Source organism: Micropterus dolomieu, linkage group LG15, assembly GCF_021292245.1.
Source record: "Micropterus dolomieu isolate WLL.071019.BEF.003 ecotype Adirondacks linkage group LG15, ASM2129224v1, whole genome shotgun sequence".
Classification (NCBI taxonomy): Eukaryota; Metazoa; Chordata; class Actinopteri; order Centrarchiformes; family Centrarchidae; genus Micropterus; species Micropterus dolomieu.
Window position 1 is genome coordinate 1,466,677 of NC_060164.1, and position 14,192 is coordinate 1,480,868.

A 14,192-nucleotide genomic window follows, 5' to 3' on the forward strand; every position below is an offset into this window, starting at 1 on the left:
TGTGTTAAATGCGAACAACAAAGACAGGATGTTTTGCCATTTTCTGCATCCCTGCTGTTTCCCACATTGCTGTACCGGCAAAATTAGACGGAGCCGAATGCAGAAAGTAGAGCAGTGAGGCCAGATGTGATGTTTGTTTTTCGCACTGCGGCGTCAGGTAGATGTTTAAAAAAAAAAGAGAGAGAGAAGGAAAATCCGAACGGCCCCCTCTTTGGAATTGGGACTCATTTTTGATTCGCTGATGGTGGCCAGCTAATCATTTGATCCTGTTAGAAGAAGTGAAGTGTTTGTGTGTGATTCTGCCAGGAAAGTTAACAGCCGCTGTAAATAGGCAGGGGCTTGGTGTCTTGATTTGTGCACAGTCGCTGCTGCTGTGTGTGTGTGTGTGTGTGTGTGTGTGTGTGTGTGTGTGTGTGTGTGTGTGTGTCCTCACTGCCTGTTTTTTTCCTATAAAAGCAATTTGCCCCATGCTCGGGCTAGGCAATGAGCAGATGCTACCATTGTAAATGATGATGCGAGGGGCCATAATAAAGAGTTGATAAACACAGAATTACTGCTGGGCCGTAGGCACGCAGAGAGAGGGAGGGGAGGAGGAAGGAGGAGAGAGAGAAATGTGAGGAAAGGAGGGGTGAGGAGAGTAGAATAGGGAAAGACACACACACACACACACACACACACACACACACACACACACACACACACACACACACACACCACACAATCAGACAGATGTAAACAGGGAGGCATAGGCTCCAATAGAGGTGTTGGGTAATCTAGTGATGCAGGTAACCAGTTTACCGGTTGACTCGTCTAAACTGTGTTAAAATAAATGGGAAGATGATAAACTGACGAATGGTTGAAAACATCCTACGGTAACTATTAAGTAATTATGGTATGAAATATTTTCTCCATTGTGAAGTGCTACTAAAATATAAAAATGGAATGAAGTACAATAAAAACAAATGCTTTTGCCCTTTTGCTCGTGACAGTTTTGACAATAATTTCTTAAAGGTGTGCCTTCAGCATGCAAGCTACATACTCGAGGGATTTATTTTGTCTGTCTACTTCAGTGTGTGATTCAGAATAAGAAGAAGTTAAGAAATGGGTCTATACTTTTGAAACTTGCTTTTGAAAATGCTGTACCTACATTTAAGTACCAGTAGGGAGTGGTAAGTATTTTATATTTACTGATTCAAACAACAAAATTACACTGTAAATTAGGGGAAACTACATTGTAAATTGCAGTTTATATTGTAAAGTGTTACCAAATACTACCAAACCTTTATTTCCTCCTATTTGATTTCAAATGTCTACAATTTTTCAAAACACTACAGCACCAAGTAATCAGTTGTAAACCAAATTATCCCTGCAGACTTGACATATCACCTACACAATTTACAACTTTATCACCAAGCTCATTTCATTGAGATGTGTACTAATGTGTATCACATTTTGTAAAACAAAATCTCAAGACTGCATGGCAGAAATTAATCTAACAGTAGGGAACCACAGGGTAAAGATTTGCTGTTGGATTCTTGTTGATCCCTCACCTGGCATACTGTGTGCACTGTGTATGTCCTCTGTCACATTCATGTGCCCATCAAAGAACCACTCTACTGATTTTACCCAACGAGGATTAGTTTACTTGACATGAGGAAGATTGTCCACCCTGTGAAAAAGTTGCATTCATATTCAATGTTTCTCACCAAACTGAACACTTATAAACTTGAGTCCTCACAAATGTGTCATGCATTTTGCAATATTATTTTGGAATTATTTAAAGGGCCTATATGTATTTTTGTTTTTAATTAAATCATTTATCAACTAATCACTTTTTTATTGCCTATTTGTGTACGGGTTGTAACCTCACTTGAAAATGAAATATACACCTGCTTTCTCTGTCACTATTCTGCGTCCTATGTGAAGAAAATGGGTCGGATTTCCTGCGTGTGCACTCCTGAGCCTCGGCTATTGATCTGAACTGTACACCCGGGAACACTGCCACAGCTAACAAAATGTCCACTACCACCAAAAAATATTCAGCTCCCAGCACAACACAGACACCAACACAGTTGTATTTGCTGAAACCCATCAGGCTAAACAAGAATCAGATCGATGTCGGGCAAAAACACGTATTAAAATAGGAAAGGCGTGATGGAGAGACCTCTGCTTTTTTTCAGATAAAAACCAACCCAGAGTTGTTGCTAATGTTATCCGTTGCAAAATACTAAAGTTGTATGGCTTCCCACATTACTTCATCAGCTAACGTGATCCATATCCCTATCCTGTGCATTATGTCAAAGTGTTGATTTTAGCCTACACGAAATGATGTAACGGTACAAAGCAAATGTGGAGCAATTTGTTAAAAACTAGCCTATAGTAATGCAAAGCAGGGGCAGCCATCTAGATTAGCATGGATCTGCCATTGCTTGCATCGTAATGTTATTGTCGTTTTACCAATACTTAAGTTTTTTTCACAGCTTTTTTGCTGGTCTCAGTCGCCATAATTACGTTACCCACATAATATACGATAATGCAACATAACAGTGCAGGACAACAACACAGTCGAAGACCAATTCAGTTACAAGTTACAGTAGTTACTCACTACAGTCCAGCTGTTGTACTAGTGTGGCAACAATCTAATTTATAATCAGTTGAATTCACTAACTGTTTTCATTCTATATTTTTGCTCATAAGTTCAAGCGTTTGGAGCACACGCTTGGAAATGTAGTGGTTACAATCTGAAACCTCCCCTTTAAACCCTGCTCTGTCTACATCCGTGTTTGCTTGCTAAATGTTTTACTGGCACTTCGGTACATTTCTTGATGAGTTGCCACCAACAACTGTTAATCAGGGAAGTTGCATGAGACTTGGAAGGACAATGTAAACCCGTCTACCCACAAACTTGAGCGCGTAAAGGTGCATCCTCAAATGAGACGTGGGACTCCCTTGTAAAAATAAGGCTGCAAAGCGCTACCAGTGGTCACAACTCTAGTGGGTTCCCAGTGCACACAGCAGACAATAACAGTACTACCTGACGTAAAGGTTTTTGTGTGACATTTAGTATATGGCAATTTGAAACACAACTTTGTTTAGTAATATTCACTGTGTATGCACAATATTAAGTAAAATTGTAAAGTTATTAAAACTGGATTCTGACAAATAACCCCCAAATATTTGGCAATTATTCAGAACCCAGCTTAGTTGCTTATTTACTTTAGCCATGCATGTTCTCTAACAAATTTGCAGTAAATCAAATTACCAAAAACAGCTGACATGCAGTGTGCCTGCTGGGACTTTTAGAGACCCTGAGGATTTGTAGCCCATGAAAAGTTACCCTGCATGGTTGATAATCGAACCTTGCCATAATGATATATTGATTTGCCAAAATACTTATTAGCCAACTTTGGCCTTTAATTAAAAATGGCCACCTCCAATTTGATTAATCAGTTTGTCTGATTACATATTTATTGCATTATCAGCATTATTATTATTTTTTCCAGCATCCTTTGCACTATGCTCCATCACACTGTGTACATGTGTACATGTATGTGCATGTGTACCTGAATATCATATCACCTTCAACATGTACATAATGAGAATAGTTTACTCGTTTGCATCCTTTGCGCTCTGATTACTGCACAATTTGTCAATATGTCTATATTGTTTGTGTCTGATTTTATTTTATTATATTATTATTTTATTATTGTGTAAGTAAGCACATCGTGAGCAATGTACAATCCTGAGTCAAATTGTGTACACATACCTGGCAATAAAACCGATTCTGATCAGTAATATTTCTTCAGATGAAGCCATTCATATGATGGGATTCTGATTAACATGTACCATGAATTGTGTGTCAGTCTTGATATTGTATATGGCATGCTTTAAATGCAATTGTACATAGGCTACCTTTTCATAATGATGAAGCATACATTCTTTTGGGAAAACGCATCTTTGTGTTTTAAAATAATCAAATACCATATATTATTAGTGGTACAAAATATTGGCTATCAGAAACTCTACTTTAAATGCTTTTGTATTGATCTGCATTATTGGCCTTCAAAATCCCACTCTGTTGCCATGCCTCTTTCCGCCTTCCCTTTTACTTTTTTCCTTGGCTGGTGTACTGTTTTGATGCCACTGTACACCAAGTGCCTTGTAAATGCTATGAACCCTGACTCATAAGGGACCTATGAATGTGTGTGAATGTGTGAGAGTGGAGCTATGTCCCCAGGTTGTTAGTCAAAGGGTTGTGATGTGGGCCCTTTGAAGAGCTTGTTCACCATGTTGTGTGTTTTGCTTCTTTGCCCCCCTCCAAACATGTCCCATTCTAACCCATGTTTGATGTTTGTTGGACATTTTGTGCGACAAAACACAACAGCACACACACACACGCTTTGGACAAGCACAGAGAAATAGAACGAGCCCTTTTGCGGACACACACGTGCATCCTTAGAGGAAGAGTAAGAGAAAGATAGGGGGGAGAAGAGAGAATGAAAGCTAAGGATAGAGAGCAAATACAAGGAACATGAAGAGTGAGAGCGAGAGACAGAAAGCTAGAGAGAGAGAGAGAGAGAGAGAGAATCCCCTCCCTTCGGCACCAGAGCTTGTGTCTTTCAAGTCCTCCATACTTGGATCTAAGGCTCTGTCTCCCAGCTGGGCCTGGTCTGCATGTGTGCAGCTAAGTGCTGGCTAATTTCCCATCGGGTCTCCTAGCCATAGCCTCTGATTTCCCCCAGCTACCCCACCAACAGCACCGACACCACTGCCTCCCTCCCGTCTGTGTGAAGTGACGTTTGGCAGTCAAGAACAGATTCTGTTTAATGGTAACCTACAATAAAATAGAGACTGTACACTTTTTTTGACCACACCCCCAGCCCCCCACTGGACCTTCTACAGTAAGCAATAAGAGCAATCGCTAGCATTGAATATTTCTGGCAGTTAGCCAATACTTATGCTAGGTCTTTTTGCTCAAATAGCTTCTATCATTATGACACGGAATTCAAATGTGCATGATAAATACGTCAGATTTAAAAATCCTGAATTTGATATTTCCCATGCTGCAGTAAGAATGTAAATGTGGACGTGTCATTGTGTTGTTTGAACAGCAGGCGGGGCCAAAGTGCAATTGCAATTTTAGGAGTTGCCGCACATTTACATTTAGGGGTTTTGAGTTAAAAGACGCACCGCGGGTGGAGCTTTGTTGTGGTGCTCATTTCAAAGATTTATCAATCCACTCAGCTTCCTCTGTGAGTGCACATAAGAAGAGAAGCACAGTAATTGCTTTTTGGCTTGTGACCATAAATTCCTCTGCATTTTAAGTAAACAAACTTCCAACCATGGCAACTCTCATCCAGGAGAACTTTCATAGAGTGCAAAAGTAGATTGGCCCAGCATACATTTTATAGATCATGAACTGCTTCTAACTGATAAATAGTTGACAGCTTGTGTGCTGGATTATAGTTAGGTTTGACAAAACAGTTCATTTTTGCAGTATCTGATTCTGGTATTTTTATTTTATTGTGGTGTTATTATTTATGTGTGACAGACAGATCGTACATGAATTTGTTACAAGGGGGACTCTACCGATTTTACACATTAAAGTCTGTTTAGAGATCTTGGGGAGTACTACTGCATATGTGAGAAACGTTGTATGAAGCCTTTTTTGTCTCCAGAGGGAGCTGTGTGAAGTCTGATAAATGGCCTCAAGTGATGTCACTTGAGTCAGCGTCGGTTAGAGACTAAGCTGCAAATGAAAAAAATCTGAGGGTGTGGGGTTAGAAACAAGTGAACTCACCAGAGCTCTTTCTCTGGAATCTCTATCTGCAGTTGAGTTACATTGTGAATAATGCAGGCAGCAAGTTTTGACAGGAAAGAAGGATGCGTGGAATAAAAGCAACCAGTCTGACTACGTTGCGGCGATTTTGAACCTTTTCTTTAACTGTCCATCTAAGATCTCACAATGTTATAAGAGTGTAATGCAAAATCAGTGGAGGACTCTTAAATCATGTCAAGGGGCCTAGAGCACTAAGTGTGTTGAGACATTAAATGAAAAGGGCATAGTGCAGCAGCATTAAACAAAATCCCAAATGGGTACAGAATTTTTATACAATGATGATGTGGCACTATAAAAGTGAATTTTAAATCTGGCATCTGTGTAGTCTGGGCTTGGGTTTGGACTGGCTCTATAGTTCTGACTTTGGACACTACTCCAAAATATCACTAAATCCTTATACAGCCCAGCTATTCTTGGTTTCTTGGGCTAGACAGTGTGTGACAGTATGTGCATGTTGCAGTCCTCTAGCACATAGTAGCCTACAGTGGTCTTGAGGCCACAGATGGGTTTGCAACAACAAGGACTATTGTTCAGGTCTGGTATTATTTTTGACTTAATGAGATTAAGATATTAATACATTACCTAGTTTGCGCTTGTACCACCATGCCCACAATCTCTCCATATCATGGAAAGCTGCTTGATGACATTGATTCAACTAACCCTTTGTATGTTGCAGCCAAGTTTACGTCACTTACAGTTATTTTGATGTTAAATTGTACAAAAAAAAAAAGTAGGTCCACTGAACCTCTAGTTGGTCCCAATGGGCAGGTCAGCGCAGCTTGGCCGGCATAGGTGTGTGTGCGTGAGAATGGGTGAATGAGAGGGAAAACTGTAACTTGCTTTGTCCGTTAAGGTAGAAAAGCACTATTTAAATGAAGTCCATTTACCATTGAACTATTCCAGGATGCTAACATCTAGCTACACTGCACAGGGCCTTTGTGAATCCTGGGTCTGATGTGGCATTCTATTGGCATTTAACTTTCAAAATGGGCCTGATATTGTGTCTACTGCTTACAGTTCCCTTCAAGGTAACAGTCCAAGCTTATAGAAAATGTCCTTCCCAAACATATAAACCAGAGTTTCACAATAATATTTTGAACCCAATGGTAGAGTGCCATGGCACTCTGTTACAACTGACTGTATTTACATCCTAGCACACAAACTGTCACACAAATTTGAATATTGGAACATTTTTAAGAATGCATAGGGAGCCCTGCATTACTTATAGTTAAAACATTTGTTATGATATATTCCAATAAATAAATATACAAATAATAATCTATCAGACTAAAATCATTTGCTACCTAAAAGGTTTAGAATTTGTGCTGTAAGCTCACATGCAGAGGGAGCGTGTGGACAGTGGGGAGGTAGAGGGACTGAAAACCCAGTCAGCACTTTTTCTTGTTTGTGTGTGTGTGTGTGTGTGTGTGTGTGTGTGTGTGTGTGTGTGTGTGTTGTTTATGCACGTGCAGTTCATGCAAACAATATATATTTACGTATGCACGGCTTGTATTTGTTAGGAGTGTAATTCATATATATGCCCATATTTTATTCTCCACTGGCATATGTACATTAGTAGCCTCTCGTATAGATGTTACAGATTGCTTTATTCATTCTCCCCACATCAAACAAAAATGACACACAGTCCCTTTGGGGGAAGATGACAAGGAGAGGTAGGAAAGACAAAGGGAGGGAGGGTGGAAGAAAAAAAGACAACAAATATAAATGCTGTTTCTAACCATGGGCGACTTTAAAAGGAGGCTGAAAAGGAGATCACATTCCAATGTAAAAATTAAAATGGCCGCCTTTCATCAATGCTTATTTCATTCTGGGGAAAAAAAGAAGAAAGTGATGAGACATATGTCTAAATATGCACTTGCAGCAAGCCTTTTGATGTGTCAGAAAATGTCCTGGGGTTGGATGATAGAAAATGTGAACGCGACGCTGTGCATTTTCAAATTTGACTCTTCTGTTTGTTTTATTTTTATCTCTGTTTTAGTCAGACTATCATAAAAGGACATTTTTCACACAAACAGGATAATGTGTAAAATGTATAATTTCTGCTCAAGATGTTTGCTCATCTGTAGCCACAATAGAGCATTTATTCAAAATAAAAGATGCAGGTTGAATAGTGAAATTAAACACAAAGAAATTAAATTGACTGCAGTTCAGTAAGCCACTATTGACTACTAAGCCACTATAGCTAGGCAGTTACTGCATTTATGCAAAACTGCTTCTAGAAAATCCAAATCTGGGAACATAATATATTTAGAGAACAGATTTATGCAATGTGCATTTTCTCACCGAGTAGGTGACTCTCTGATCCAAACGTAAAAGGCCAGCGTTTGTGTGTATGTATGTATATTATTAAAATGCAGCCATGTCTACATACTTCACACGTCACAGGCTGCATCTATGAATTGTGAGAAGTTATATTGCAAGATGATTTTTCCCTTTCACATTGTTTCCATTTAAATACTTTTTTGTGTGGCGGGATTGTGTTTTTTTTTTTTCTTCTTGTGACTGAGAATCATTAAATAGCATTTTGGGGAATAAATTTTTTTTTAGATGCATCTTTTTGCACAGTACTTGATGACAACAAAAAAAAAAACCCTCATCGATTTAAGTACTTTAGGCATCAGAGTGGTTGTTTATGCTCCCAAATGTGGTAACAATATAGCGGACACTTTGTTTGCAGCCATATGTTGAGCTGTAGTTTTTGTTTTTGGGAGGAGGGAGGAAAAGGCCCTTAGTCCAATGATCCAATAGCCACTGGTAGTAGGAGGAGGGGAATTAGTAGTAGTAGTAGTAACACAGATAAGCGCACACACAAACATACACAAAAGGTCCATTAGCAGGCTGGCCAGCTGTCAGTGAATTTGTGTTTTGTCTGCCTCTCCAGTCAGCCAATCACCAAGCTGCGTTTAATGCAATTAAGGAAGACATCAATACTGCGCTGTGATTGGTCAAGAAGAACAGTAAGAGAGCACAGAGAATGCATTCTGCCTATAGAGACAGTAATTAGCACATGCTGGTCATTAGTACACATACAGACCGACATGTACAGACACTCACACACACATGCAGACGCACATGACCATTACACAGTTACACACATACACCAACACCAGGGTGGGCAAGCTGCCATATGAGGGGAGCGTGTATTCACCATTCAGTTCAGCTGATGTCATAAACAGAAGTACTGATACACACATATAATTAAAAGTAGTCTCAGCAATCACTCTGTGCAGTGTGTGTATATGTATGTGTGTTTATTAAAATGCCCATCTCTTTGAGGGTCCTATGAAGAGGTCCTGCAGTGAGACTTTAAATGAAGGATCAGAGCAGACCCTTATAAGATGCCAAACAAATACAGACTCTCTCTCACACACACACACACACCCCGACACACACAGAGACACGTGCCATAAACGAACCCCCCCATAATCCCTCTCACTTCTAATGGTAGCCATTTGCCATTCATTAAGATCAAAATGCTGTTTTGTGCCAGGACAAATTGCAAAGCTATTCCATTCACAGCTTGAGGAAGGCCTGAGACTCTGCTGGGTTTCTTTGGGCTGTTTGAGTGCAAGCAGGGATAGCTAATATGGCTAACAGGCTCTGAATTTTGTTGTGTGGTAAAGTGGTGGGTAAGGGAAGCTGGATGGAAGCAAGTCGAATAAGTTTGTGTATTAATTTAGCACCAGAATTCAATGTTTGTTTGGGTTTATTTTTGTTTTTTTGACTTAAGTGTTTAATGTCTTTCATGACAAAATTATGGCTGGTGTAGGGGTTCTTCCAACTGCAAGTGTTGGCCTGTGAGAAAGGCACCTTAAAAGCTAATGGAGATTACAAAAGTTATTTAGTAAAAAAGTAAACCCATAAGAGTGAGTAATCAGACGAGACTCTCAGACCCTTAAATATAAATTACACAAGTTTTAAAGCACAGAGTGGGTCTGACACTAAGTGAAAGGAAGTGCTGTGATATTTATATGCCACAGTGCAGTGAGACCTACTGGGCGGTACACACATTAAAACACCCGAGCCTCTTGTTTTCTAAGCGTGGATATTAGTGAAATCCAGGAAGTCCAATAGGAGTAACATTATGTGTTTAAATGCTTACTGGACACCTGAGCACTGAATGGATGTTTGAAATATTCACAGATAGGAATTTACAAGTTGTCATGGCAGCAATTATTTTTCCTTAGATCAGGCTGATTTTGAGATAAACATCAGAAATACAAAGTTTACATTACACCGTGATCTACAAGGAATGTAATTAATTGGCGTTTAGGTTTGCAGGCGACACTGCGTTTTTTTAACTGGGGCCCTCACCGCCTGCACCAATGGACTGGCTTCATTCAAATTAATGACAATGTTGCGTTTTTTTTTTTTACATAGGGCTAATTTCTTTGTGAACGAGGTCTAGACCAAACATGACAGCAACAAGATGCATGCCTGACTACGTTAGGGTACTCCACTGTCCTATTTTCCAGAGACAACACTACAGAAAAGAAGCAGATTTATCACATTCACTCCCAAAACTTGCACATCGCAGGTGCTGTACCTTGACTACATCTAACTGTATGTGCTACAACAGTCCAAGGAAGCGACGCAATGCAACACAGTCAGAGTGTGCTGCCTTTAAAGATGTGATGATTGTGTTGATGGAAGGGCACATAAAGCAGCTCATTCACATTCATGCAGCAAACATCTTGTTCCAACTCCACCTCAGCCCAAAGGTGCTCTATTGGATTGAAATCCATTGACTGGGGAGACCACTCACTGTCATGTTTGTCAAACTACCTTGAGATGGCGTATGCTTAGGGACATGAGATTGTCTCCTGCTGGAAGTAGCCATTCTGCTTTTTGGCTTTTTCTCTCTCCTTTATTGTGTTATCTTTTTTTGTGCATGTAATAGGTTTGCAAAGTGAAAAAGCCCAAAGTCCGTCCTAAAGGGAGTTACTTCCTTGTAACACGCATCATAATGCTCACCTTGCGGTTAGTCAGGCGCGCCCTCAAAATCACTGGTGAAGAAACACACTGACCTGCAGCACACACAGTGACACCACGTCCAGTGACCTGCACATGTGCAACTCCCAACAAAGAGCAAAAAGAAGTGAGATGCTTCACTCTGTAGCTAAAACAGTGCATTAGGCACACAAGGTTAAAAGAGGTGCTACAACGTGCAGTATGACAAAAATAATGTGTTGTGAACATGTGTTGAAAATTAAAGCATGTAAACCTATTCTGGTGCAACTCCTGAATAAAATTATGAATGTGGAACTGAGCATATGACCACTTTACATATCATACTGCCTCAATCTGAATAAATGTAGAGTTTAAATATGATACCAAAATTATGTAAATAAAATATACAACTAAAACAAACTTACTGTCAAATTAATAATCTGTTCTCTGTATCATCATCCTCATGTCTCACGGCTTGCCAATTTACTGAGATTTTTATTGGCATATTTTGGCTCAGGGACTTAATACAGTTCAGTTGTTGCAATGAAAATACTCTGATAGCTGCCTTGGGGTCTTCATGCAGGTCTCTGTCCTGTATCATCATTTGTTACACTTGACAGTGTAACATCACCTGCTATAGGCTATAATATTCTCTGGTTTAATACCTCCATGACTGTCACATCCTCTTGACTGCCTTAGATATTAGCCATGGACAGCTTTGCTTTAGACAGACGTTTTAAGCTTCTAACATCTAACTAGCCTAAACCATTACCTCTATCAGCTTTTTGGCAGCTGTACTATTTATACTTTCTTATTCTTTCGGGTCTGCTAACACCTCTATAGACACAGAAAAATTTGTTATGTTTTTGTCTGACTTCTGACAGCAGGATTCGAAGATTCTTGGTACAAAGTTCTTCTTCTGACTCTTTGTAAACATTTCAGTAAATGAAAATTGCCCACAAACAGAGCGGAACAGGCAGCCATATATGGCAATTTTAGGAGCGTTGATTGTGCAACTGATCAAATTTCACAAATGAGTGCTTCCTCATCAACCGGTGGCCTTCATCAAGTTGAAACAAGCAATTTATGACAAATTTATGCATTTAAGATAGATTGGTGAATCCGACTTGGAACAAACAAAGCTAACAGAAAAAAGGAAAAAGTATAACAATACGAAGATGTTCTTTCATGAGGCCAAATGTCTTTTGAGAAAATGAATGGGGTTCTTACTTGTTGAACTAGGGGCGTCGGGAATTACTCATCCCACTTCATGACTAGATTGTGCCTAATGTTGCACCAAATACACAAATAATTCAGTGTACATAATATCTAAGGCTGAAGTTAAAAGTTAATCTCTTTTTTACGATTGTTATCGTATGCATGAAATTTTTGCGGTTTATCTCAATCCATTAGTTGGGTAATATAGAACAAGTTACCAAATATGACTCTTTTTTTCCCCCAAGATATATAAAAACATATTCAGTCAGTAGCTTTGTCAGTGTCTGCAGCAGCCTTTCAGCATGTTCCAAAATTTCCATTGTTTCTTTCCTTATGTGTGTTTTTCATCCACATGAGTGTAACGTTACAACTGTAACAATATATATATTCATGTGCACTGAGCCAGTGTAACCATGGTCTGTGTGTGTCTATGTGCGGTGCAGGTGTGTGAGCGGGTGGTAATTAACAATGACATCCTCTGAGCCAGGTCTAATCAGTGCTTTCTTATCCTCATATGCTATATTTATCTCCCTTCTCTATCCTTCTATCATACTTATTATCACTTCATCTCTGTCTTTATTTACCTCCTGTACTCTCTCATCTCTCTGGCATCTTCTCTTTATTTCTTTTTTACTTATTCTCTGGATATTTATGATTGGAAACAGATGTCTCCACTTAAAAGAGCTTGTATAGGAATATAGTTATTCTCTTATTTTATTCCCCAGAGAGGGAGAGATGAAGATGAGATTGATGGTTTAATCTGGTTGTAGAACGCTTTGTTAATTGGAAACTTATGTGTTTTACTTTTCCGAACATTTTGCAGAACACATTATCCAGATTTTCCTGACCACGCTTTCACAAGTCTGTTGGCCCTAAATTTTTATCAACCCATGATACCAACACCACGTACTATGCTCCTATAGATGATGATGACGATCATGATGATGATGATGATGAGGATGGTGAAAACATCAAAAACAGATTTAAAAAATAGAATTACCAGTAATCAATCATGGTAAAGTAAATCATAACATTAAAGCTACTGTGTATTAGTGGCTAATGCCTTGTGTGGCATTGTGTGTGTGTGCGTGTGTGTGTGTTGGGGAACATGGGGGGGGGGGTGATGCAGAGGATGCTACAACCCTGCCTTCTGCTGGCCAGTGAGCAGAACTAGAGGTCAGACACACACACACACACACACACACACACACACACACACACACACACAGCCCTCCAACCCACAAGGCCTCTAATTGGATGTATGTAAAAGGAAGGCAAGGGGGGAACAAAATGAAAGAGTGTGCATATGCACATGTGTGCACGTGTGTGTGTGTGTGTGTGTGTGTGTGTGTGTGTGTGTGTGTGTGTGTCTGGCAGTGATGGGGGAACATGATAACCTTGTCTTAGTGCAGGTCTAGGGGGTTGAACAGAGTGGAGCATGAAGTTTCAGCCCTGCCAAATTCTACTTTTTAACTGGCCTCAGAAACACACAACACACACACACACACACACACACAAGGCCCCTGACACTGAGAAGCATGCAGCCTGGTCCAAATGTGTATATGGGCATTGGGCCAAAGTGTGTTTCTGTGTGTGTGCCTTGATGGAAAGCCAATGAGGAATAGGTATAGAGGTTGCAGAGGTAAACAAAAAGGAAGAACAACTTGAAGAGTACATGAGGTTGTTTAGAGGGTCAGTTTTAAATTTTTTTTCAAAAATTGCAAAGTCAATCGAGGCTAAACTAAAACAGAGATGGAGAGAGAGCAAGAGGTAAAGCAAGACACAAAAGAAACGTTGGAGTGTGTGTGAGACGGAGGCCAGGGTGATGAGGAGGGAGAGAAGAAAACACAAGAGTCTGTAAAAGAGAAGAAGAGGGGAGGGGGGGGGGGTAAGTGAAAGAAACCAGCAAAGAGGACACGATCTGTGTGTGTGAGCCAAATAAAGAGAGTGTGGAGAGACAGAGAGGGTGTGTGTGACATAAAGAAGGAAGCGATGAGCGGGACAAAAAGTGAACGTCGAGGAGAGGGCACAGTCATACGAGATGAAGAGGGAAGAATGTGAGACGGTGTAAAAAGGAAGGAGAGGTAGTGAAGTGAGAGACAAAACTGAGAGGAAGAATATGTGTGTTCAAGTGAAAATGGGAGGGGGGGGGGGGGGGGTAGTT